A 23,796-nucleotide genomic window follows, 5' to 3' on the forward strand; every position below is an offset into this window, starting at 1 on the left:
GGTTGTGTTTTATTGTTTTCTAAAATGGTCATTGAAGCTATTTGATCACAAAATCTACTCCTTGAGCCTTGTTCCCATTCTCAAAGCTACCATTTACTACGTACGATAACATGTATGAAGCGTACCTTCAAAGAAGACATTTCAAGATCAGCATGATGAGATACACATTCATTGTGTTCGTGAAAAAGCGCATATTGACCATGTCGGGTTCTTCACGTACCATCTACCTCTCAGTATGCAAATATCTTCACTAAAAGACACCCTCACCAATTGTTCCAAGACTTCAGATCTAGTTTGAATGTTTGTCTTACTACCGCTTGAACTACAACTGTAGAAGATTATTAGAATATATTTGTGTAGATTTTATGTATTTGTATTCATCTCGGGCCTATATTGTTGGTCCATTAGGAAGTAACATTTACACAATATATTGGGGTCTTTCGGGTTAATGATATTATTCAAATATTCAAACCATAAACATTTTTAAAGTGTTGCTCTCAATCTCATTATTTTGCATGCATGCTAGTGCTATTCATAAAGTGCCATCAGATCCAAGATCAATGGCCATAAAAAGAAAACATAAGTAATGTAAAGAGTTTCATGCACAGTTAACAATGCGACAGTATTCCCCAAGAGCCCATATTGGGAATATGTTTCGATATGATGTGTAATTGAGGGTGCAGTTCTTCATAAAAACTCCTGTGATTTCCTGCAACTCAAAGAAAAGATGTTTGAGAATCATATAATTTCATTTAGGCATAGATCAATTGCAAAATGTTTACAAAATTGAGGAATAACTAAAAATATCATTGATAAACCTGCTGAGGGAAGTCACCATCTTCCATTTGCGAATTTATAAGGAGCCGATTCCACGTTTTATAGGTGTATGGTCAATTTTAGCCTAGCAAAAATAAATAAAACAGATCGTATTTGGTTTTAACTATACATAAAAGAGAGAATAAAACAATGAATCCCAAAAATTCAATTCTTATATAAGATCATATATAAGAAATGTATATCTCTTATATAAGATCTTATATAAGAAATGTATATCTCTTTTATATTCAGTTGTTATCATAGGGCATAATAACCTTACAAATGAAAATTACAACAAGCTCGTACCAAATGTTACAATAACCAAAGGGATCTAGCCTACCAATACTAGTACCACCTTCATATTAAGGGATGATGATTCAATCTCCACAACAAGGGTTTTCAGAATATTTAATAGATGAGTTTAGGAAATGTTCAAATATAAATAAATATAATAACAAGCTTGCCTCCTATTACACGCCTATGTCACTCTACCAAGTATCAACGTCACTCCATCGGCCAAGTGATCTTTCCTAACATATTTTTGACGGATAAAAACTTTATTAACCAATGTCTAGAAAAATATATCATGATTACATTGAGTCTAATGACATGGATATAGAGTAACTGTAAGTAGTAATGGAAAAGTATTTGATTAAAAAATTATTAATGTATGTTAATTGTTTTTAAAATTATGTCACTATGTGTTTAAAGTATTCTTCTAAAATTATTAAAGGACCTTCGGACACGTAATATGGTATGGAGAACTCTTCATAAGGTAGAAAGGCCTTGATGTAGGGGGGCATAGCTTTAAAGGGGGCATGAGTCCCCGGTCACAGTCGTTTTTCGCTCGTTCAGCAAATTTTCGCCATTTTGTCAAAAAAAAAAAATTAGATATCGAGTCCGATCACCCCTTAATGACTTCGGTCACTAATATGAATTGATATGTGTTAGATTGTGATAGATTGGATTTAGGGAAGATAATAAGAACAAAATAGACAGAATGATTGTATTATTGAAACATAAATGGAAAGTTACAAGATAATCCATGGCTATATCGTCTCTCCTTGCATCACGCATGAGCCTTAACGATATAAACAAACTCAATCCTAACCCTCACAAGCCTTATCATCCATATGTTACTTATACTACCCAATATTACATTTTAACCACTTGTCTTGTCCTCAAGACTAGGATTAGTTAACTGACTCCAATCCATGTAGAGGTCTTCTTTGTTCCCAAGGTCACTTCAAGAAGGGAAACTAGCTGAATAGTTTGGATAGGATATGAAGTTTGAGGCATGTTAGGATCTGGTAGTTTCGGCTCACGATGCAAAACAAACAACTTAGGAGGGATGTTGCCATGATGTTGAGTGACAAGGGATGCGGTGTACAAGAACATGCAATTCAACCATGGGAAAGGTGAAGAAATTCACATAACCGAACCCGTAACAACACAATCATTGACTAAAAGGGTATAATGGTGAAAGTTGGCGATGATAATTGAAATAACAACCAAACAGTGTGCTATTTCCTGAAACACTACTTTAAAAGGTGGAATGCAACCAACCATAATCATAGGGGTCTAGAATATTGCACTACGGAGGCTTCAATAGTTAGATGTAGGCCAAAATAAAATTACATAGTCCCATAATTGTAATAGAACCATGGGTTATTAGTTGGGACACACTCAAAAAGGGAACGAAGGGTATAGGTGGTGATACCCAAACTGAAAGAACGAGCCCTGCATATATGTATATAGGGGATTTGTGATATCTGGCATCCAAATTCAAGATGTAGGGTGTAGTCCCTCCTTTACAACGCAAGCGTCAATCACTGATTATGAAAACAGACATCACTGTTACCATCGGAAGTTGTTTTCCCAGCGATGGAGGTTACTGAAACAGAATTACAGCGATTAAGAAATTCTCAGAACCCGAGTCAACCAGCAGATCGGGTGGGCACGCCTTCAAATAAATTTAAATTCCATTGCAAGCCTGAATCAACAGAGGGAAACACAGTTGAAGGCACTGGGATCAGAACGGCATCCCTCGGTTTGGTTTTCCTCTCCGGTAATGATTTAATAGCCAGATCTTGAAATTATATCCTTCAATTGATCTAACGGAGATCTGATGAAAGCAAATAGAATACCTGGAGTCGGATTTTAGAATCATAACCTGAAGAACGTGAATACGCGTATGATTAGTAAACATCAACATCCATAGCTACGCAAGCTCTCTTCAGATATGAAAACATGGGCCTCTAGTTGAACTACTAGAGACGAATGACCACCAAGCAAATCCCCATAAGATGCAGATTTGGGACTAGAATCCCTGTCAGAACCAGATTTGGGACGAGAATAGGGAAGTACCTCACCGAAATTGCCTCCCGAATCAGTATTTTGCTCTTGTTGTTTCATCCAATTCAACACCATGCTTCAAAATTCGTTGGATTCACCACGATCAACCTACAATGCTTTTAGAGTAGCTTTTAGTCTCAGAAATATCATATTGTAATTGTTGAATATGCTATTCGTGAGCTTCCAATTGAGAATGCTCATTCACCATGATCTCGACAGGTCAATAGTAGGTCGAGCTAATGATAGGAATTGATATGTTGATTGAGATAGATTAGATTTAGGGAAGATAATAGGAACAAAATAGACAAAAGGATTGTACTACTGAAACGTAAAAGAAAAGTTACAAGATAATCCAAGGTTATACCCTCTCTCCATGCATCACGCAGGAACCTTAGTGATATAAACAAACTCAATCCTAACCCTCACAAACCTTATCATTCATCTGTTACTTATGCTACCCCGTTGTTACACTTTAGCCACTTGTGTTATTTTCCCTTTGCCTCCTTGAGAATACAAATATATTACCTTTCTATCATAGCTCATTCCCATAAGTCACCCTTATGATTTATCCCAAGCTTCGCCACTGCTTTTATGCATAATAGTATGAACTACTCATAAATCAGAAAAGAGATATGGATTAATAGTATATATGTGTAGGACAAAAAAGAGTAACCTGAATGATAAAAATTTAAACTAGCTATTTTTGGGCTTGTCTAATTGGAACCGGAAAGAGCTTTTTAAAATGAAAGAAGTTTTATGAATGATATAGGGTCAGAAAAGTTCTTTAAATGTATAGGTTTTGATAAGAGGATAGGAAAGGGTACGTAATAGGGATTATTGGCAAGAACTTAGGTGGTTTTTACCTCGTGTTGAATTAAAAATGCTAGGTGCATAGTTTGGAGTAGGCCTATAAAGGAATCGAACGTTCAATGAACTTTTCGTGATCTGATCGGCGGAAGTTAGTTTATTTAATAAATGAACGAATATGAAGAAAGGTTTAGTTCATTCATTTATGTTCGTAAATGTTCGTATATTTTTGTTTATTCATGTTCGCTTATGTTTGTTCACATATGTTCATTTATGATTCTTTGTGTTCAATCATGCTCATTTATGTTCTTTTATGTTTGTAAGCAGTTCGTTTAGATTTTAAATAAACAAACATATTCATCTTTTAAACACAAAGATATTCATCTTTTAAACAAACAAACATGAACACCAAATATTTATTCAATCAAGTGTTTGTGTGTGTGTCCGTGTTCATTTTGAAGAAAGGTTTAGTTCGTTCATTTATGTTCGTAAACGTTCGAATATTTTTGTTTATTCATGTTCGCTTATGTTTGTTCACATATGTTCATTTATGATTCTTTGTGTTCAATCATGCTCATTTATGTTCTTTTATGTTTGTAAGCAGTTCGTTTAGATTTTAAATAAACAAATATAAATGAACACAAACATATTCATCTTTTAAACAAACGAACATGAACACCAAATATTTATTCAATCAAGTGTTTGTGTGTGTGTCCGTGTTCATTTGAAGTTAGATGAATGAACATGTTGTTCGTGTTCGTTTGGTCATTTATAGACTTAGTTTGGTGATGGAAAAGTGTGATATTTAGAATGAAGGGTTTTGCATAATTATAAATATTGAAATTTAAAGTTTTTATATTTTATATTAAACTCGTCTGTGTAAGCTAACCCGTGTTAATGCATCTCTAGCTATTTGACAAGAGCGTATAGTGGACTGCATTAAATGTAATTTTATTAAATTCACTGTCTTTTTTCTTTTGTAAAATTTTACATTTGTAATGGTCTTATGAATTTTGAGATGGTTTTGAAACCTTCCGTGTAAACCAGGTTATAACATCCCAGGTTTTGAGGTGTTAAAGCCGGAACCAAATTCAAACTTCTCTAAAACGGCTCGTGTTGACTTGAACCCATTTTACTGGAAAATTACCCAAGTTAATACATTACTCGCTTAGTTAAAAATAAAATTTCATTAAAGTCCGTCATTATATATTTTGTAGCTTTGGTTGTTTTAACTGGTTTTCCCAGTATTCTAATTTTAAGTTTATAAGGGATTTTTAATGTACAATAACGATTTTCCAATGATTTTTCCTATATTTGCAGCTTTATGATTGGCAAGTTAACCACTTGAAATGTCTGGATATATTGTAAATTAACTAGAGTTTCTACCCATTCCCTCCAAAAAATCTAGATTTGTAGCCAAGTTGTGATGAGTTGGCCTTATAATCAAATAAGCATGAGTAACGAACCTGTCCGGCTTTTATAAGTGATATTAAAGCCCATGATGTCTGTACTAAAGTTGATCGATTTCCATCCAAATTTGTATATTCCTATATCAAACAAGAAATACTAAACATTAGGCCAACTATTTGTTTATAAAATCCTGCACAGTTTCTATCATTCCATTCTTACCTTATTTGCACTCGAAAGATAACTCTCTCCCCATCCACCATCAGGAAGTTGTTTGGATAGCAGAAATTCACAAGCTTTTCGAAGGGTGAGACTGTTATTAAGGTTCTCACCACAAGCTACTAGTGCATCTACTGCGAACCATGTAGCATAGGTGTAACATATTCCCCAGCAACCATACCTACACAGATTTCAAGCTTACACGTCAATATTTTAAACTTCATGTGCAAAATTAGCTGGTTTCCAACCTTAACTGAGCTAGAAATTAAGACATGTTTAACTAATATAACAATAAGAACGATCTCACCATGCATACACAATAGTATATGACTATATGGCCTAATTACTTGTTGTACTTCCATGAGTAAAGGATAGTCAAATACTTTGATACGCAGTAGATCAACAAAGGGTTAGCCCGCCGACCCCTACTTGGACAATCTAGACAATGATAAACGGGACAGAAAGCACCCCAACATAAAGAAAAACTTAACTTGGGCTACCAATGGAGTTACAAATCAATCCTTAAGTAGTGGACGGAAATGTCTTCTGGAGCCGGACGACAAATGGTGATAGGCAGTTCGGCAACAACCAGACTCAAATTCCATCATCTAGAGTTCCGATTTTGTCATTTAAGATTTGCCACCGGTTAAGTGATGTCTATTTTTATCTTTATTTAATGTGAGACATAAAAATCACTAATTGAGTTACGTTACATGTTTATTTATGTATTTAATCTCATCAATTAAGTAAGTTTTCAATTTCGAAGATTTAGCAATATTTGTCAAATTTAAAAGATTATGTTTTTCCTTGGAAATTGTTTTTGGTTATCTTTTGTGCTTCCACTCTGCATCATACACGAATTGAAAGAAGGCACGCTTACCATGAACCATCAGGGTTTTGTGTGTCATGAATATACTTAAGAGCCCTTGAAATGCAATTTTCGATCTCCTTCGTTCTATGCGCGGGGTGCAATTTCTTGAAGAGTGCCAGACCTTGGATGGCAGATGATGTGCATTCCACATACCTGAAACAACAATAGATTTAGTTAATTATTTATGTTAGAGAAACAAAAACCATTTAAACATGATGAGCATTAACACAAAATAATTTAGGTGCGAATCATACTCTCTTTCTATCAACACATCTTCAAAAAACTCTGTTGGATTGAACTTCTGTAATTCATAATGAACATACAATGTAGTTACGATTTATTTTTGGCGTGCTAGTTTTGTTTTGTGTTTTCACTAAATATATAGTTTCAAAAAAGAAATATTAAGTACCTCCAGCCAGGAATATGCTCTCTGTGGTTCCCAAGCTGGAAAAACACCATTTTCACTCTACATTTAATTTACAGAACATTACATCAGAGTGATATCCCAAACGCTGAATTAATATTGAACAATGGCAATATAACAGAACAATCTTGATGACATACTTGTAATGAAAGAATAACATTGACAGCGTCGTAGAGACACTCAGTGTCAAGTTTCTCACCAACAAGTTCTTGGCTCATTTCTGAATATATAAGTGCAACCTATAAAACAAACATCAATTTTAGAGAAGATAGATTCTGGTACCATTTTCAAAAAGCATTAGTAAATATCACATCTCACCAACAAGTTCTTGGCTCATTTCTGAATATATAAGTGCAACCTATAAAACAAACATCAATTTTAGAGAAGATAGATTCTGGTACCATTTTCAAAAAGCATTAGTAAATATCACAACTAAACAAGAACCTTCAAGCCTTCCGCTGTACAATCTGAAACTTGCCAACCGTGGTCTTGAATGGAAAAGGTCCAAGCGCCTTTGGAAGTGTGTCTGTACATTTTACTGAAATCTCCAGGGGGGTTATCGCCAGGGGCGGACCCACATAGTGTGGATCGGGGTCCCGGGACACCAATGTTTTTTAAAAATTTATTAGAAGCGGTATATTAAATTTTTTGAGGACCCCATAAGATTTAATACTTGGAACCCATACTATTAATGTTGATGTGGTCTGGTGGAAAGTCCCTTGTTTTATCTTTGAAAGGTCATGGGTTCAAGTCTTACAAGGCTCAGTTTTTGGTTTTTTGTGTTAATTTTTAGTGTTAATCAATCATTTGATTGCTAATGTTGCAATGATAACTTTGGAAACATTCAAACACCTCTAAAATACATATCATTGTTTTCAATTTTATGCATGTTTTCTTTAGAAACATTCAAACACTTTAAAATATCAGTTTTATTTTTCACTAGTTTAAGTTAATGGTTTTCAACACATGCTTATGAAAGGGTGGATCTAGGTTCTATCTCAAAAATGTTTAAGAAAGGGAAAACAAAGTGTTTATGTGTCAACCCGACCCATTTTGACCCGTTCAGGTAGTGATGATTGAAAAGAAAGTTTTATTATGATATTGTTTTTTATTATGTTCTTCGCCTCGACCCGACCTGAACAACGACCGACCCGAAAAATTTGAACACCGAAAATATGGGACCCCATTGGCAAAAAATCCTGGGTCCGCCACTGGTTATCGCGAACCTGAAAACATTTAATACGTATACACAGTTTTATTTGTATGACCTTTTCATATTTTCTTTAGAAGGTTTCTTGTTGTCATACCTGTGAGGATTTTACAAAGTCATGCGCTTTTTTAAGAGTTGGTCCGTATTCTTCTGTTAGATTACTTGACATAATCGCCTGAATAGCAAAGGCTGCATCCCACATTTGACAGCCAAAACTCTAAAAATAAACATTTAACATGTATGTTTAACAAAATAAAATAAATAATATAGCATCTGAATGATTAAATGACTAAATTTGGTAACAAGTGACTAAAACCTGCATTTTCATTCCATCTTCGGCAAACCAAAAATAGTCTGGTATTCTTGCGAGATGACGCTTGTATGCATCCCCATTCGGATCTTCCACCCAAGTCGCAATCAAGCATATAACCTAGTAAAATTAATTTTTGCTTCTTAAAGTTATGAAAACAGATTATGTGTTCCTTATGGAAACAAATTAAAACCTTTTCCACACATCCAATGCAAAGATATCTACTACTCTGATCTTCATAGTGAACATGCTCCATTGCGACTTTTAAGGCCTTTTCTCGTAGTTTCGAAAAGGGCCAACTTGCTAAGGTCGGTTCAACAATGTTATGAAGAACGTCCCATACCATATCCTGAACAAGAGGATGCGGATAGTAGAGACCTTCCTGAAATACATCATCACCACATGATATACATTTTGCATATTTTGTTAGATTGAAATGAGAAATTTTAGCCTTTTTAGGATAAATTAAACTTTAGCACAACTATTTCGTGCTTTATTCCAAATAATATCTTGATACGGCTCTGTATAAATCTCTTGCCTTAGCGCTTTAACCAAATCAGTTATTCTTCCCACAAATCTTTTGCCATATAAGTATGACATCGGCATGTAAACTAAGCGACAATAACATAACATTTTGCCTGTGTTTTTACATTAATGACATTATTAGTTGAATTTTATTGAGATTAAATATAGTACAAAGAGAATTGAAACTAGCCTAGACTAATATAGGACAGGGAGAAGATATTGACATAGTATGAAACTGATGTTTCTTTTCTCACTCAACGCATAACAAGACAACGCATATACATGGTAACCACATGCCCTTTGGCAATACCCATTACTTAACAATTAACAATCACCACATGATAATCATAAACTACATAAAATACTAATTATTAATTAATATTGTGACGCTTAGACTAGTCGCTATGGGCGCCGTGGAGGGGGGAGAAGCGCGCGGTGGGGCTGCAAACACCGCCAGGGGGCGCGGTTGGGTGGGGCGCGGAGGGGGTAGCGGTGGAGGGGAAGGCGGACGCGGAAGGGAGGTGGGGGGGGGGGATAATAACGTATTATATTAATTTAATTTAAACCAATGTTAATATCCGGTTAAAATACACGTTTAAGGAGGCTTTTTAAGGTGGCCGGCGTCGGATTCCGGCCGCCGGAAACCCAAATCGGAAAAGAGGGAATGAAGGAGATGGCTGATTAGTTATATTATATTAATAATATAATTTAAATGTATTTTCACTTTTAGCCCTTGATCTTTGAAGCTTTATTAAAACAGAAATTAAAATAAGTTACCAATTGGACCTTGTACTTTGAGACGTGTTTGAAATGTAATGAGAAGTTATAATTTGGATATTTAATGTATTATTGAGACTCGTTTTAACAGAAACTTTAAATCCCGTAGATTCGTTATTTGAACAAAATGAACTAGAAATGAACGAATGATAAACGAAACTTGAGAATATTACAAAATATATATTTATATATTTATAAACAAAATTGAAAATTCGAAATAGGTCGGGTTTGAAAAGTAACGAATGTTAAACGGCCAAAAGAGAGTGGTAATAACGTGGTGCTTTTACTAGCCCTTGCTATTTTAACCACATCACATAGCTTTAATTTTTTTATATGTTTTTTTTATTTAATTTATTTTGTATTTTAGTATTATTATATTTTTTTTATTGTATTATATATTATTGTATTGGTTTTTTTGTTTTATAAAAAAAAGAAAAATGTTGGGCTTCGAAGCCCCCTCACCATAGAGGGTCATTATGTCCTGGGGCATCGATGCCCCCAGTGCCCACGTGACGCTGACATGGCACTGTGAATGGGCTTCGAAGCCCCTCACCATAGCACACAGCCTTAATATTCTAACATGCCGTCTAGTTAAACGTGATTTAGATTCGATGTCTAGCTTGAAAAAAGAAAAAAGAGTGCAACAAAAAAACAACCATGATAAGTTGACTCCCGAAATGGGACTAAAATGTGAATGATCTTGTCATTGAGATTTCACCTTTTTGGCTTTTTCTCTCTCCATTTTTCTTCATACGTCTTCTTTGGCATTGCAGACCAGTGTTGCATTTTATGGTTCCGGTCTTTAAAGTTTAGGGACAGTACTTATTCAAACAAACTGAAATGATTCTGTCACCTTAGGCGTTGGAATCCATGTTCTCATATCGATAGTAAAATACATAGAAACTAGCTTACAATAAACTAGTAGAAACTAGCTTACAATAAACTAGGCTCAGGAGGTCTTGTGACGTAATATGAAATTGATGTTAATGTTTGCTAGCTACAATAAACTAGCTTACAACTAGCGTTGGAATTCACGTCCCCATATCCAATTACCCATTATTTAAAAATTAACTGTCAACATATGGTAATAATAAACCACACAAATGCCACTTTAACTAATGTTATGATGCTTAATATTCTTAACAACTTACATAATACCAGCTAGAAAAAAGGAAAGTTCTCAAAATAGCCCTTTTTAGAGAGAAAGAGTCCCTAAAATAACCCTTTTTTTCTTAAAATTGTTTAGAATTTGGGTTTTCCAGACGCATTGAAAAAGATAATAATCACTACTACACAAGTGGGTAAAAGCGACCGAAATTTGGGACCGACCAAAATGGTTGCAAAGTTAGCGACAGTATTTGTGACCGAAACTAAATCAGTCGCTAAATTAGCGACCAAATCAAATCAGTCGCAAATTTTACGACCAAAACAAAATTGGTTGCAAAGTTAGTGACCAGTCGTAAATCAGTCGCAAATGTAACAACCGAATTTATTTCGGTTGCAAATGCGGTCGCTAATTTAAAACTTTAAAAAAGAAATAAAATAAAAAATAATTTGGGGGCAAAATCAGTACCAAATTTTCCGACCGAAATTGGTTGATTGCAAAACTAGCAACCGAAACAACATCAGTCGCCAAATTAGCGAATGGACTTTTTTAGTCGTTAATCGGTCACAAATGTAGCGACCAAAGTTGTTTCCGTTGCAAATATGGTCTGCCAGTTTTAAAATAGAAAAAGATAGCAAAATGCAAATTAATTTGGTCATAAAAATGGTTGCAAATTTTCTGACCGAGATTATGATCGAAATTGTTTTGGTTGCAAATATGGTCCTGAAAACTGGTCTTAAATTTTCTAACCGAAGTTGTTCGGGTGCAAAATTAGCGACCAAAACATTACCGGTCGCAAATATAGCAACCAAATCTTGATTTCAGCAATTAAGGGTCTATAGTTAGGCTAGCCACCTATGGCCTTTTTTTTTGCCATTTTTCCCTTCAACTAGTCTAAGTAAGAGTTCGCCAATTACCATATTAACTGCTCGTTAATAGTAAACATGTTTCTCCAGAAAATGATTGAAGGTTTAATCTCATGGTATATGTTTGCGTAGATTTAGAGTAAGCTTAGGGGGTATACAAGTTACATGTTCTATAAAAAAAAAACAAAACTAGTCGATTATGTTCGGTGATAGTCAATGATGATAAATTAACGACAATTAACATCAATACTGGCCGTTTAGGAAAATTATAATCGACATTGGTCATTTAGAGAAAATTAACTCTCCTAGTTACCTAGGTTTTGAATGAATATTTGTTGAGTTTTTGAATTGCTTGTCGGTTTATTGGTTATTTGTGTTGGATTAATATTATTGTAACTAGCTTATTGATATTTAATAAGATGAATATGCATGCTTAATATTAATTTACTTTTATTTAATCGTTCCATATGTGTTTTTGTGAATGTCTTTCATGTGTAGACGTATATTTGGTTACTTACTGTGTGTTTGTAACTAGTTTATGGTTTATAGTCGACATAATCCATAGGAACTATTGTTTAAGGGTTTAAAGAAATTAAGTGTTCTACTTATCTTGAGACTGGGAGGTAATAGATAGTTGGGGTTGTCTTGTTTATTAGGTGGTTTGGGTATGGATTGCACGAGAGTGGATTTCCCCCTAATTGTCTTTTGATTTTTGATATCCCGAGTCTTTTTGAACATATTCAGGTTACTCCTTACGTCCCTTACACACCCGGATGTATTGTGATTAGTGATACTGAGAGGTGATCTAGTTATTAGAGTACTTTAGTATTGTTGGAGATACTGAAAGGTAATCCAACCAACCGGTTTGCCGTTATACGTCCCTTAGGATTTCCTTTTAGGTCACACCCACAAAATGATCAAGGATCTACTAGGTTGTCTAGGGATGTCGTATCTTTAGATCCCGGTTCCATCACAGTTTCCATAGCCGATAAGCGTCCAAGATTCACAAATAGGATTTCAAGCTTAGGTAACGCTTTTCTCCTTATTGTTTTCGTCTAAAGTTTGTCAGTTTGCTTAATTTAGTTTAATTAATTATTAGTTTTAAAAATAAAATAAATAAACCCAAAAATAATCTTTTTCTTGATTATTAATTTAATTAGCGTTTAGAACTTGTCTCGCTAATTTAACAAGTGTCACTAAGGTTCGATATTTCCGGTCTTTCTATAGCTATACTACACCCAATAGGTTCACTTATCTGTTGCTAGCAGTTTGGCTTAGGATATTCTAAACTTTTATTACTTGTTGTGCTTGATTGATCTATTATTATTTTAACCTAACATAACACATTAAGACCTACCACTGATACGACCTCGATCATATTAGATATTATCATATATTATTATAACATTAAGAGTATATTTACAAGTAAAGATGTATTATTTTTTTTATTTTATTTAAAACTAAAAAAAAGTTCATTTACTATATTTATATTATTATACAATTAATTCTTATTGGGCCTTTTATATTCATTTGCTCGTCAAATTAGTTTTCATTTATTCCCTCTCCCAATCCATTTCATCGACCATGCGTCTCTCTCTCTCTCTCTCTCTCTCTCTCTCTAGATGTGTTTGTTTCTTGTGAAATCCCAACTGCTAACCAACCACCTTGAATCACCACCGCACCACAACACGACCCTGCCGGCGCTACACTCTGAACCACAAGCGGTATCGCTGACGGACCACCATCGGATCTGGTATAAACCGCTTGTTTACGAGGCAAAATTCGATTTTTTTAGTATATGTTGTACAGACAACTTTGCTATATATGTTGTTTTACTTAATTCCCCTGATGCGCTATGTTTTAACAGATTCGTTTTTGTGTGTGTTTGGACAGGTTCGAAGACGCACACCAACTGTTTGAATAAACTCTTCAAAGAGATGCAGCAAAGGTAATGATGTGAAGCATGTTAACATAGGATTTCATGCCCGTCAAGTTAACCTATGTGAAACTGATTGATATTGTGTCTGTCGCTTTATATTAATTGTTCACCGAATCATAATGTTTTGGGTCTTGAATATGTCAATATATTTCCTAATTTTTATGTGCTTTAAATATTCCCTTTGCACATTCTCAATAGCTTCATTTTGAGGGATTGTGTTGTTCTTTTTGCTAATAAGAATTTACATGTATAAAACGTTGCTGCTATTCAAAATCATTTCTTTTATTTTTCTGACACACTATGTTTTTAGTTAATCACAATGGATTTGGTTTGTAATCACAGAGGTGATGGCATTGCAGCTGTCATGTAAGTGTGGGTAATTCCCTAAATCACATTTTGTAATTGTTACATATGAGGATGATCCATAAATTAATCTTTACATAGAACTATACCTAGTAATGCTCTTGACATTTTCATGTGCAGATTGATTTTGAGAATCTTTATGTAGTGTTGAGCCTAGACAACAGTAGAGTTTTTACATTTGGTATGCAAAGTTCTTGTTTCGTAGGTGTGCATAGCTTTGAATATAACGTTTGATAGTATTATTTCTTGTGATATTGCCTCTTTAGGGGCGAAGTATGCGTTTACCTGCTTTTTCCCCGAAATTTTTTATACATAGTGTAAATTTAGCCGTTTTTAAATGAAAATTTGAACCCCCTCCCCTCGCTTATTATTTTCTCAATACATTTTGAGTCCCCCCCCCCAAAAAAAATGTCTTACTCCAAGCTTCGCCACTAATTGCTTTGTTTTTCAAGGTGGATGATTTACTAAAAAGTGTCGAGGACAATGTTGACAAGCCAAATGGTAAAGTCGTTGAGCTAGAAAGATCAAAAGCCCTTGTAGAAGAATGAAATGAGCCACAATCGAAGATTAAAAGCATGGATAAGATTAAAGAAGTTTCTCACCTTAGCAGTTATTATTTGAGAAATATGTATGTTTAGATGCTCGGGTCATATTTAGTTGTGTGTTTTGGATATTTGAGTCATATGGTTTGTATACGATTCAAGGAATTTATAGAATTATTTGTGTTTGGGTAATATGTGTTGAAATATCTAAATAGAAAATATTTTTAAATCTTAATTTTTTTACTGAACCGTTGCAAAGCGGGTCACATTGCAAAGTTGGTTGCAAAATTGGTAGCAGAAAACCCGAAGCCAAAAATGGTTGCAAATGTTGCTAAATCAGTCGTAAAAGGTTTTGGTCACAACTTCAGTTGCTAAAGAATTCAATTGCAAAAAGTTTACTTGCGGTCGCTAACAATTCAGTCGCAAAATCGGTAGTAAAAATTTTCGGTCACAAAACCAGTCGCGGAAAATTGCAGTCACAATCTTGGTCACTAAAGGTTCGGTCACAAAATCGGTTGCAATAAAAAGTTGGTCACAAATTCGGTCGATATATTTGCAACTGAAATTCTAGTCGCAAAGTCCGTTGCAACAATATTTTCGGTTGCAAAAAATGGTTGCAAAATATTTACCGACCAGGTTTTAACCGCCGTTGAAACCGGTCGCAAAAGGGCATTTGCGACTGATTTGTAACTGAAAGGGTGGTTACAAATGCCCAGTTTTCTAGTAGCGATGTATGGGTAGCAGGCCAAATTTCTAAAGAAAGTTAGGGAGGAGACCAGATTTGGGAAAATAATGAAGGGAAAGTCCAAATTATTTTGAAATCTTGAAGTAAAAGTTCAGATTTTTTTTAAAACTTTTTTTCTCAAAAAATAGTCTCCCAAGACTATTTTTTTATGTTTCCTACATTTTTCCGTCCATATTTTCAAATTCTAGGAAAAACAGATTTTCAAATCTCATCTTGAAAGACGAAATGCATTTTGGATGAATTTGTTCTTAAGAGACAAGATTCTTTTATTTTTTCCAACCTTCATGCTACACACACACACACTTATACATACATATATATACATACATATATATGTATAAATATATATATATTTATATATAAATTCCGTATATATATGTATACACACACACATACATACATATATATACGGAATTTATATACATATATATATATATATATATCTATATGTATATACACACACAATTTATATACACACACATACACGGAATTTATATATACATATATATATACATATATATGTATGTATATGTATGTGTGTATAAGTGTGTGTGTAGCATGAAAGTTGGAAAAAAGAAAAGAATCTCGTCTCTTAAAAACAAATTCATCCGAAATGCATTTTGTCTTTCAAGACAAGATTTGAAAACCTCTTTTTCCTAGAATTTGAAAATATGGACAGAAAAGGTAGGAAACATAAAAAAACAGTCTTGAGAGACTGTTTTTTGTGAAAAAAAGTTTTGAAAAAATCTGAACTTTTACTCCAAGATTTCGAAATAATTTAGACTTTCCTTTCATTATTTTCCCAAATCTGGTCTCCTCCTAACTTTCTTTAAAAATTTGGCCTGCTACCCCTACATTATTATCTTTTCACAATGCGTCTGGAAAGTCCAAATTTTAAAAAATTTTGAGGGAAAAAGGCTATTTTAAAGACTCTCTCTATAAAAGGGGCTATTTTGGGAATTTTCCCATAGAAAAATTATCCAAGAAAGAGGTCGTCTGATTTAAAAGAAACTAACCTGGATGAATCGGGGAAAATTTAGGTAGGAGCCAAAATTCAGTTGGCATAGGGTTACAACCTGACCACTCGTATACTCCAAGTACCTACAAAAGCACAAAAGATATTGAACATGTATCTTCTAAATCGTTGCAGTTAACATACATATATAAACTATGTTAATGTGAGCGGAAGTGAAAACAATGTGCAAGAATCATAAGCCAAAGAAACGGACAGTAAGCCAAAACTTCCCCCACGAAGGAGTCCCAATTGCACCACCATGGTCAAGGATCCATTTACGACCTTTAACCACCGCCATGTTCTCTGTGCCACTATCGACTTCTTCTCCAAGCAATCTCAAGGTAATGTAACTAAGTACTGATCCAAACATTGTGCTGTGACCCTCAATGTGTAATCCCCAGCCTCCATCTTCATTCTGTGACAAAAAGTCAAAACAAAACCGAATGGAATATAAAATCATAGCATATACTTTCAAAATATAAAAAATGTTTATAGTACCTGATGGTTATATATGTAACGTTTGATTTCAAGTTGATGTGCAGGTGTTAGAATTGCAGTCAAGTCTCCGGTCACATATAGTGCTATAACCTATGTATATATAAACATATTACTAAATGATGCAAATATTATATACTTGGGTAAGATAGATGCATATTATTATTAGTGTGTATGATTAATGATTCTAACGTAGTTACCAGCGGAGGAAGGAAGAACAAAGGGCCAGCGGATTCAGCAGGCCAGTGGCCATCATGGGCCTGGATAGTGTAGTAGAAGCTAATGGCTCTTCTGAGGGTAATTGTGACTGCTTCATTTGTTATTTCGTCTGTTTCTTCCAATTTTATCGCTTCTGGGATTTCTTTAACTGGGTTCTCTTTTTTTAACTGAGTTCACAAATAGATAGAAAGTATTGAAATAAGATTAAAAAAAAAATGACCGTTTTTAGGGGGAAAATAATATAGCTGGCAAATTAATAGTAATGTTTTGAAATCTGGGCCGAACCAGTCAGTCAATGCGGCTGGACCGGGATCCGGTGTCATCAGTAATGTGAGTTTAATTTGATAACCAAACTATACATAATGGTGACTTGTATGGTTTTAACTTTACCAGCATTGAGTTACAATTTGTAACAATTCAATTATTAAAGGTAAATTGGTTTTAAATAATCTCAATTATGTTGATAAGTCTTTCTCTTGTAATGAACAGAATAGGTTCGAGAGTTATAAAAACAAATAATAGTCTCAGTTTAGCACTTGGCTAGTGATAGTTCTAACTAAAGGTTAATTTATTTGTTTCAAAAAGTCCGTGACTAACGAATAGTTGACTCCGTTAGTCCGATGGGCACGCTTTGTTGTCAAAAATTTGATCATGTGACAGCTTACATGGCATCCGTCTCACCACAACTAGAAACCACCACCACCCATCCACCTTCTTCAGCCACACACCACGACGAAAACCTGCAACTCATACATAATAAACCACGGAGACAGATTTAGTTGTGTTTTGTTTTGTTTTGTTTTGACCTGATAATCAACACACTTGTTGGTTCAGTAGTGTTTTGTTTTAATTCAAAAGTATTAGATGAATAATTATTCTTTTAATTTTGATTTCAACAAGTTTGTGAATCGGTAAAGTATAGAGTTGTTGATATTAGGTTATAGGATTTGATTCGTTAACTTAGGCGAATCTGTTTTTTGATCTTGATTTTATCAATTTTATCTATCTCGATTTCAATTATTCTTATCATATTTTCCAAATGAATTCACGAATAAGTGGATTTGAAATTAGGCTTTGGGTTTGATTCGTAAATTTAGGTGTTTTGGTTTATTGATCTTAATTTCCTGATTGATGTGTATTTGTCTACTTTTGTGGTCAAATACTTTCAATTTGTTCTTAACAGCCGTTTTGATTTGAAATTCAACATACGCAAGTCTTTGTTAAAACTCTAACTGGCAAGACCATAAATCTTAAGGTCCATAGCTCCGGCACTATCGATAATGTCAAAGCCAAGATCCAAGAGAAGGAAGGAATCCCATCGGATTAGAAGAGGTTGATCTTTGCCGGTATAAACAGCTAGAAGATGTCCGGACTTTGGCCGGTATAAACAGATGTCCACTCTTCACTTGGTCCTCCGTCTCCGTAGTTGTATGCAGATTTTCCGACGAGGTGAGGCCGGAGAAGAAGGTGGATGGGTGGTGGTGGTGGTTTCTGGCTGTGGTGAGACAAATTCCATGTAATCAAGTTTTTGACAAGAAAGCATGATGCGTAAGCATTAGAGACTAACAAAGTTAACCACCTGCTAGTAGCAGACCGTTACAAACAAATACACATTTAGTTTGAACTACCACCAATCAAGTATTGAGTTGAAACTGCTATTTGCTAATATAACATAGTGGAGATTATTTAAAACCAATTTACCATTATTATATATAATCCGTAGTTTTAAAAAATTCATATAATACACAAGTTCTAACATTAATTTATAAAGTATAAAACATTTATATACTTTGGTAACTGTTTTTTTACAGGACAAAGAGGAACCTTATCCCTAGTGCCCTACAACCATCGCTCAAGCAATAAATTAAGATACGAATTAGATAAAAGATTTATAAAACGGTTGCAACAGTACGTGTATTCATATCATGAAGCACCATACTCGTACACCTAGTCACCCGACCGTGTGAGTTAGATGAATCAGTAACATCATGCCAATAAATTAATAATATTGTTTATCCCCCAATAAACAGACTTTCTATTTACTCTCACTACAAAAAAAGGTAAATGGCATTTAGCTCTTGTGTCATTAATTTAGATTTTTAATGGCATTTTGCGTATGTCATCTTTGGTTATAACACATTTTTAGTAGCATCTAGTTTTAATGCCACTAATTTATAGTTTTAGTGTCACTTTGCGTAAGCCACTAAAAATTTAGTGTCACACGTTTTTAATGGTATTTAGATATTGTGCCACTAATTTAGGTTTTTAATGGCACTTTGCGTATGCCATTTTTGCTTATAACACATTTTTAGTGGCATCTAGTTTTAATGCCACAAATTATGGTTTTAGTGTCACTTGCGTATACCACTAAAATCAACTAGATGGCACTAATTTATGGTTTTAGTTTCACTTTGTGTATACCACTAAAATCTAGTGTCACACGCTTTTAATAACATTTAGCTCTTGTGCCACTAATTTAGGTTTTTAATGGCACTTTACGTATGTCATTTTTTCTTATAACACATTTTTAGTGGCATCTAGTTTTAATGCCACTAATTTATGGTTTTAGTGTCACTTTGCGTATGCCAATAAAAATCTAGTGTCACATTTTTAATGGCATTTAGATCTTGTGCCACTAATTTAGGTTTTTAATGGCACTTAGCGTATGCCATCTTTGCTTATAACACTTTTTAGTGGCATCTAGTTTTAATGCCACTAATTTATGGTTTTAGTGTCATTTTGCGTATACCACTAAAATCAACTAGATGCCACTAATTTATGATTTTAGTGTCACTTTGTGTATACCACTAAAATCTAGTGTCACACGTTTTTAATGACATTTAGCTCTTGTGCCACTAATTTAGGTTTTTAATGGCACTTTACGTATGCCATTTTTGCTTATAACACATTTTTAGTGGCATTTAGTTTTAATGCCACTAATTTATGGTTTTAGTGTCACATTGCGTATGCCACTAAAAATCTAGTGCCACGCGTTTTTAATGGCACCTTGCGTATGCCATCTTTGCTTATAACACCTTTTTAGTGGCATTTAGTTTTAATGCCACTAATTTATGATTTTTAGTGGCACTTTGTGTATGCCACTACAATCTAGTGTCACGCGTTTTTAATGACATTTAGCTCATGTGCTACTAATCTAGGTTTTTAATAGCACTTTGCATATGCCATTTTTATGAATACATATTTTGTGTTCATGTTCGTTTATTTAAAAAATGAACATCAACAAATAACCGTAAAGGAGAGTAGTAGGTACATCATACAAATACTTACTATTTTATAAACAACACAAGTAATTACAATAAAAACAACCCAAAAAAAAGACTCAATTATTTTTGTTTATGATAAACAACAAAATAAATAACATAAGTAGATCTACTTATGTTAACTTTCGTAATTCGTATCTAGTGGCCGGATTTGCTTAAATGAATTACCATGATTGACTTACTTGCATACGCATTAACAGATCGGCGCTTTGTTTGTTGTCGAACCGATTAATTTTGAAGTTATTACGAATCTTCTCGATCTCAGCTAGTTGCTCTTCAGTTCCTGCGTCCGGGTCGAACTCCCAGTGTTGGCGGCCGACATGGTTGTTGGTGGTTGTTAGCCACTCTTCACCACCTCCTTCTGCTATCTTCAACTTCCACATGTTCCTAGCTGCTTCAAAATTCATCAACAATTTTGTTACAAATCGAAGAGAAGCAAAGATTTGTTTAACCTATTACACGCATAATGTCCCATTTTTTTTAAATGGCTAACGCAGACTTTGTAATTGTACTTCTAAATTTAGTCTCTCGTTCACCACTAGACTTAAACTCTGAATCACATAAGAAATGACAAATTCGATCTCTACGCATCTTGATATCGATGGCCTACGTGCACTTTGATTGTTAACCTATTGCATGCACATACCCTAATAATACTTGCACAACCATAAATACATACATAGAGGGGGAGAAAGTGGTCCTGGTAGCTAGGTATCTTTTGTGAAAATACCTAGTACTTAGTGGGCTCTGATGTGAATGGTGGAGAGCAAGGCGGAATGCACCGTTTATATAGAAAGACATATAAGTAATCTTAAATATATATAAACGAAATTTTTAAAAAACTTTTTTGGTTGTTCTTTACATTCTATTATGCCATCAGATAATTTATTTATAAATAAAGGCTTCTCATGTATTTACCCAAATTCACGGGTTATAACATCTTATTAAATTAAAAATTAATCTTACAAAATATTTGATATAAGAATCCTATAAATTAGAGATATACTACAAATTAATATCAGTTTTTTTAAGATATTATTTATAATTAAAAACAGTGTTATAGTAAAAAAAAATAAACGGGGCCATGAATCTCACCAAATTCAACTAGCTTTTAAACTGTGTTATAATATCTCATTTATTTGTGAAACATTTTAATGATCAAACCTTAAGTATATTATTAACTTACTTACAATAAATAAAATTAATATTCAAAAAATATATAAATATTATAAAAGAATAATGTAAAACAATTCTCGTAATACGGGAGGAAAAATGTAGTAAGTTATATGCAGGGAAGGTTTATATCATTGAAGTTTTATCAATTTATATAACGTTTAATTTTTGTTATTATAAATTCAAAAGGCGTACACGAGGACTTCAGCTTTTAAAATATGGTTGGGATGATTTTCGGCTTTTAAAATATGGTTGGGATGATTATTGATTACTAATGTACTATCATTCATATGTGCTTTAAATACAGAGTAATTAGTAGAGTAATTTGTTAAAATTGTTCGTGTAGTTTAGCTAATTTGTTTATTATATTCGGATCCTTAAGGTTTCCTAGTTATTACCAATATCATCCAAATAGTTAACTCTGTTAACTCAAGGGTAGATCCATCTTTCCGGTTTTGTTTAATATTTTATTATATTTTTAAATGGAGTAAACTGCCGTAATTGTCTGGTTTGCTCACTTTAATGACTTTTATCCAAATAGTTTTTAAAACAATTACACCCAACCTTGGTTCATCATCTTCATTATATTATCACCAACCTAACCTCACCTTAATTAGCCACAACACTGCCACCACCCGTAGAATCGAATCCCTAAAATCGCAACACCACCGGCCATCCATTGCAAACCAAAACCCTAACTGCTGTGGGTGAGTTTCGTTTAAGATCAATGGGGTTTTGAGGGGGTTGAGAATCAAATTCAGTTTCCGATGGAGATCAATGGGGTTGCGAAAACATAAGAGCATTCATAGTCCATCTCCTTCCCCGTCTCTATAGTTTAATTAAAGCATGTCGGTTTTTTAATATTATCTCTCATATTTCAAAACGGGGAAATTCTCAAAATAGCCCCTTTTAGAGAGAGAGTTCCCAAAATAGCCATTTTTTCCTCAAAATTTATAATTTGGACGGGCAAGACGCTTTGGGAAAAGATAAAAATAAAGAGGGAGCAGGCCAAATTTCGAAAGAAAGTCAGGCAGGAGACGAGATTTGGGGAAATAATGAAGGTAAAGTCCAAATTTTTTGTAATCTTGGAGCAAAAGTTTGTTGGGTTTCAGTGGTGATCAGTTAAAATTTTGTTTATTAAAACCGGTTCAATAAACGTGGTTATTAATAATTAATCTTATTAATTATAGTTATACGCAGCGGAATATACAATTAATCAGCATCGAAAACTAAACTCAACAGGATCCGGTTACATACAATACGAGTACGAGTTAAACAATAAATATATAATTAAACCAACGATATATTTAAGTTTACCTCGGTTAATAAATAACCGGTTGAGACACCGAGGTTCAACGAACAACGCTAGGTGACGAACTTAACAAACGAGCAGCGGCGGTGCACTACGGCAGCGACGGTGGTGCTTGTTGACACGTGGGACAGCAGCGAACAGGCGACTACAACGGTGCTTATCAGCGAGGCTTCATGAAGCAGCGGTGGTGGCCTAAAGTTGGCTGGGTTACGGATCTCTGTTTGCGGCAATGAAGGTGACGCAAAGGAACCAGAATGGCGGCTGCTCAATCAATTCCAAGGTCTGTTCTTTTTGTTATTATATTTTCCGTTTTTATAATGATTAACGATAATAATTATTATATAATAATAATAACCTTAAAACACAAAGCAGGCCCCAAGCCCATATAGGAAAAATCCACCAATTAACTTTAAATATTTGTTAATTATTTATATTTAGTATAAATAAGTAATCTCGTTAATTATTCGTCATTCACCGGTTAAACTATTTAAGCGGATTTTGGTTCGTTGTCCAAGGTGTAACTCTCACGGGTCATAACCCGGTTGCCCGTATTGACTTACCCGAACCAGTCCATAATTCCAACAGTCTCCCACTTGGATGGTTTCCGGTTAAGTTACTCAATACTGACAGCCGGCGGTGCTCTAGCTACACATAGCTGCCCCCAACAGGTTATAACGTTTTAAATTCATTAACCAAAACTATCTTGGAATACACTATTGCAAGATAATGAATTTATGGTAATCGTTGTCATCTATCCTTTCTATATAAGACATCAATTGAACAATGAGACATGGATCAGGTTCAATCTCATATGGCGTTCAATCATTATATTTCTCGATCTAGAATCAAAGTGGCCCAATCAAACACACAGTTAGTTTGGGTGAGGCCTCAAACTTTACCAGTTTGAATCAACGAGGGCGCCAAGATGTCTAACTGTTACATATCATGTAAGAGTATAGAATCTCATCTTGATTACATACAACTCCCACTGAACTTCAGATCATTCCCAACCAATGCCTT

The 23,796-nt window shown here is 34.3% G+C and overlaps 1 pseudogene across 1 annotated transcript; it reads right to left on the reverse strand.

Moving 5' to 3' along the window:
• Positions 1-598: 598 nt before the first annotated feature.
• On the reverse strand, positions 599-21,047 carry LOC143563741 (lupeol synthase-like; annotated as a pseudogene). The gene is made up of 19 exons (XR_013140718.1): positions 21,022-21,047; positions 20,474-20,678; positions 16,992-17,177; positions 16,795-16,884; positions 16,511-16,711; positions 16,298-16,382; positions 8,891-9,057; positions 8,613-8,801; positions 8,426-8,539; positions 8,205-8,326; positions 7,344-7,464; positions 7,040-7,138; positions 6,885-6,941; positions 6,730-6,776; positions 6,485-6,628; positions 5,608-5,785; positions 5,445-5,525; positions 819-901; positions 599-709 (listed from the first exon to the last, which is right to left on the reverse strand). The product of XR_013140718.1 is annotated as a lupeol synthase-like (transcript).
• Positions 21,048-23,796: the final 2,749 nt, after the last annotated feature.

This window comes from Bidens hawaiensis, unplaced genomic scaffold (genome assembly GCF_021521415.1).
Source record: "Bidens hawaiensis isolate Kalapana, Puna unplaced genomic scaffold, B.hawaiensis_p1.1 tig00021511_1, whole genome shotgun sequence".
Lineage (NCBI taxonomy): Eukaryota > Viridiplantae > Streptophyta > Magnoliopsida > Asterales > Asteraceae > Bidens > Bidens hawaiensis.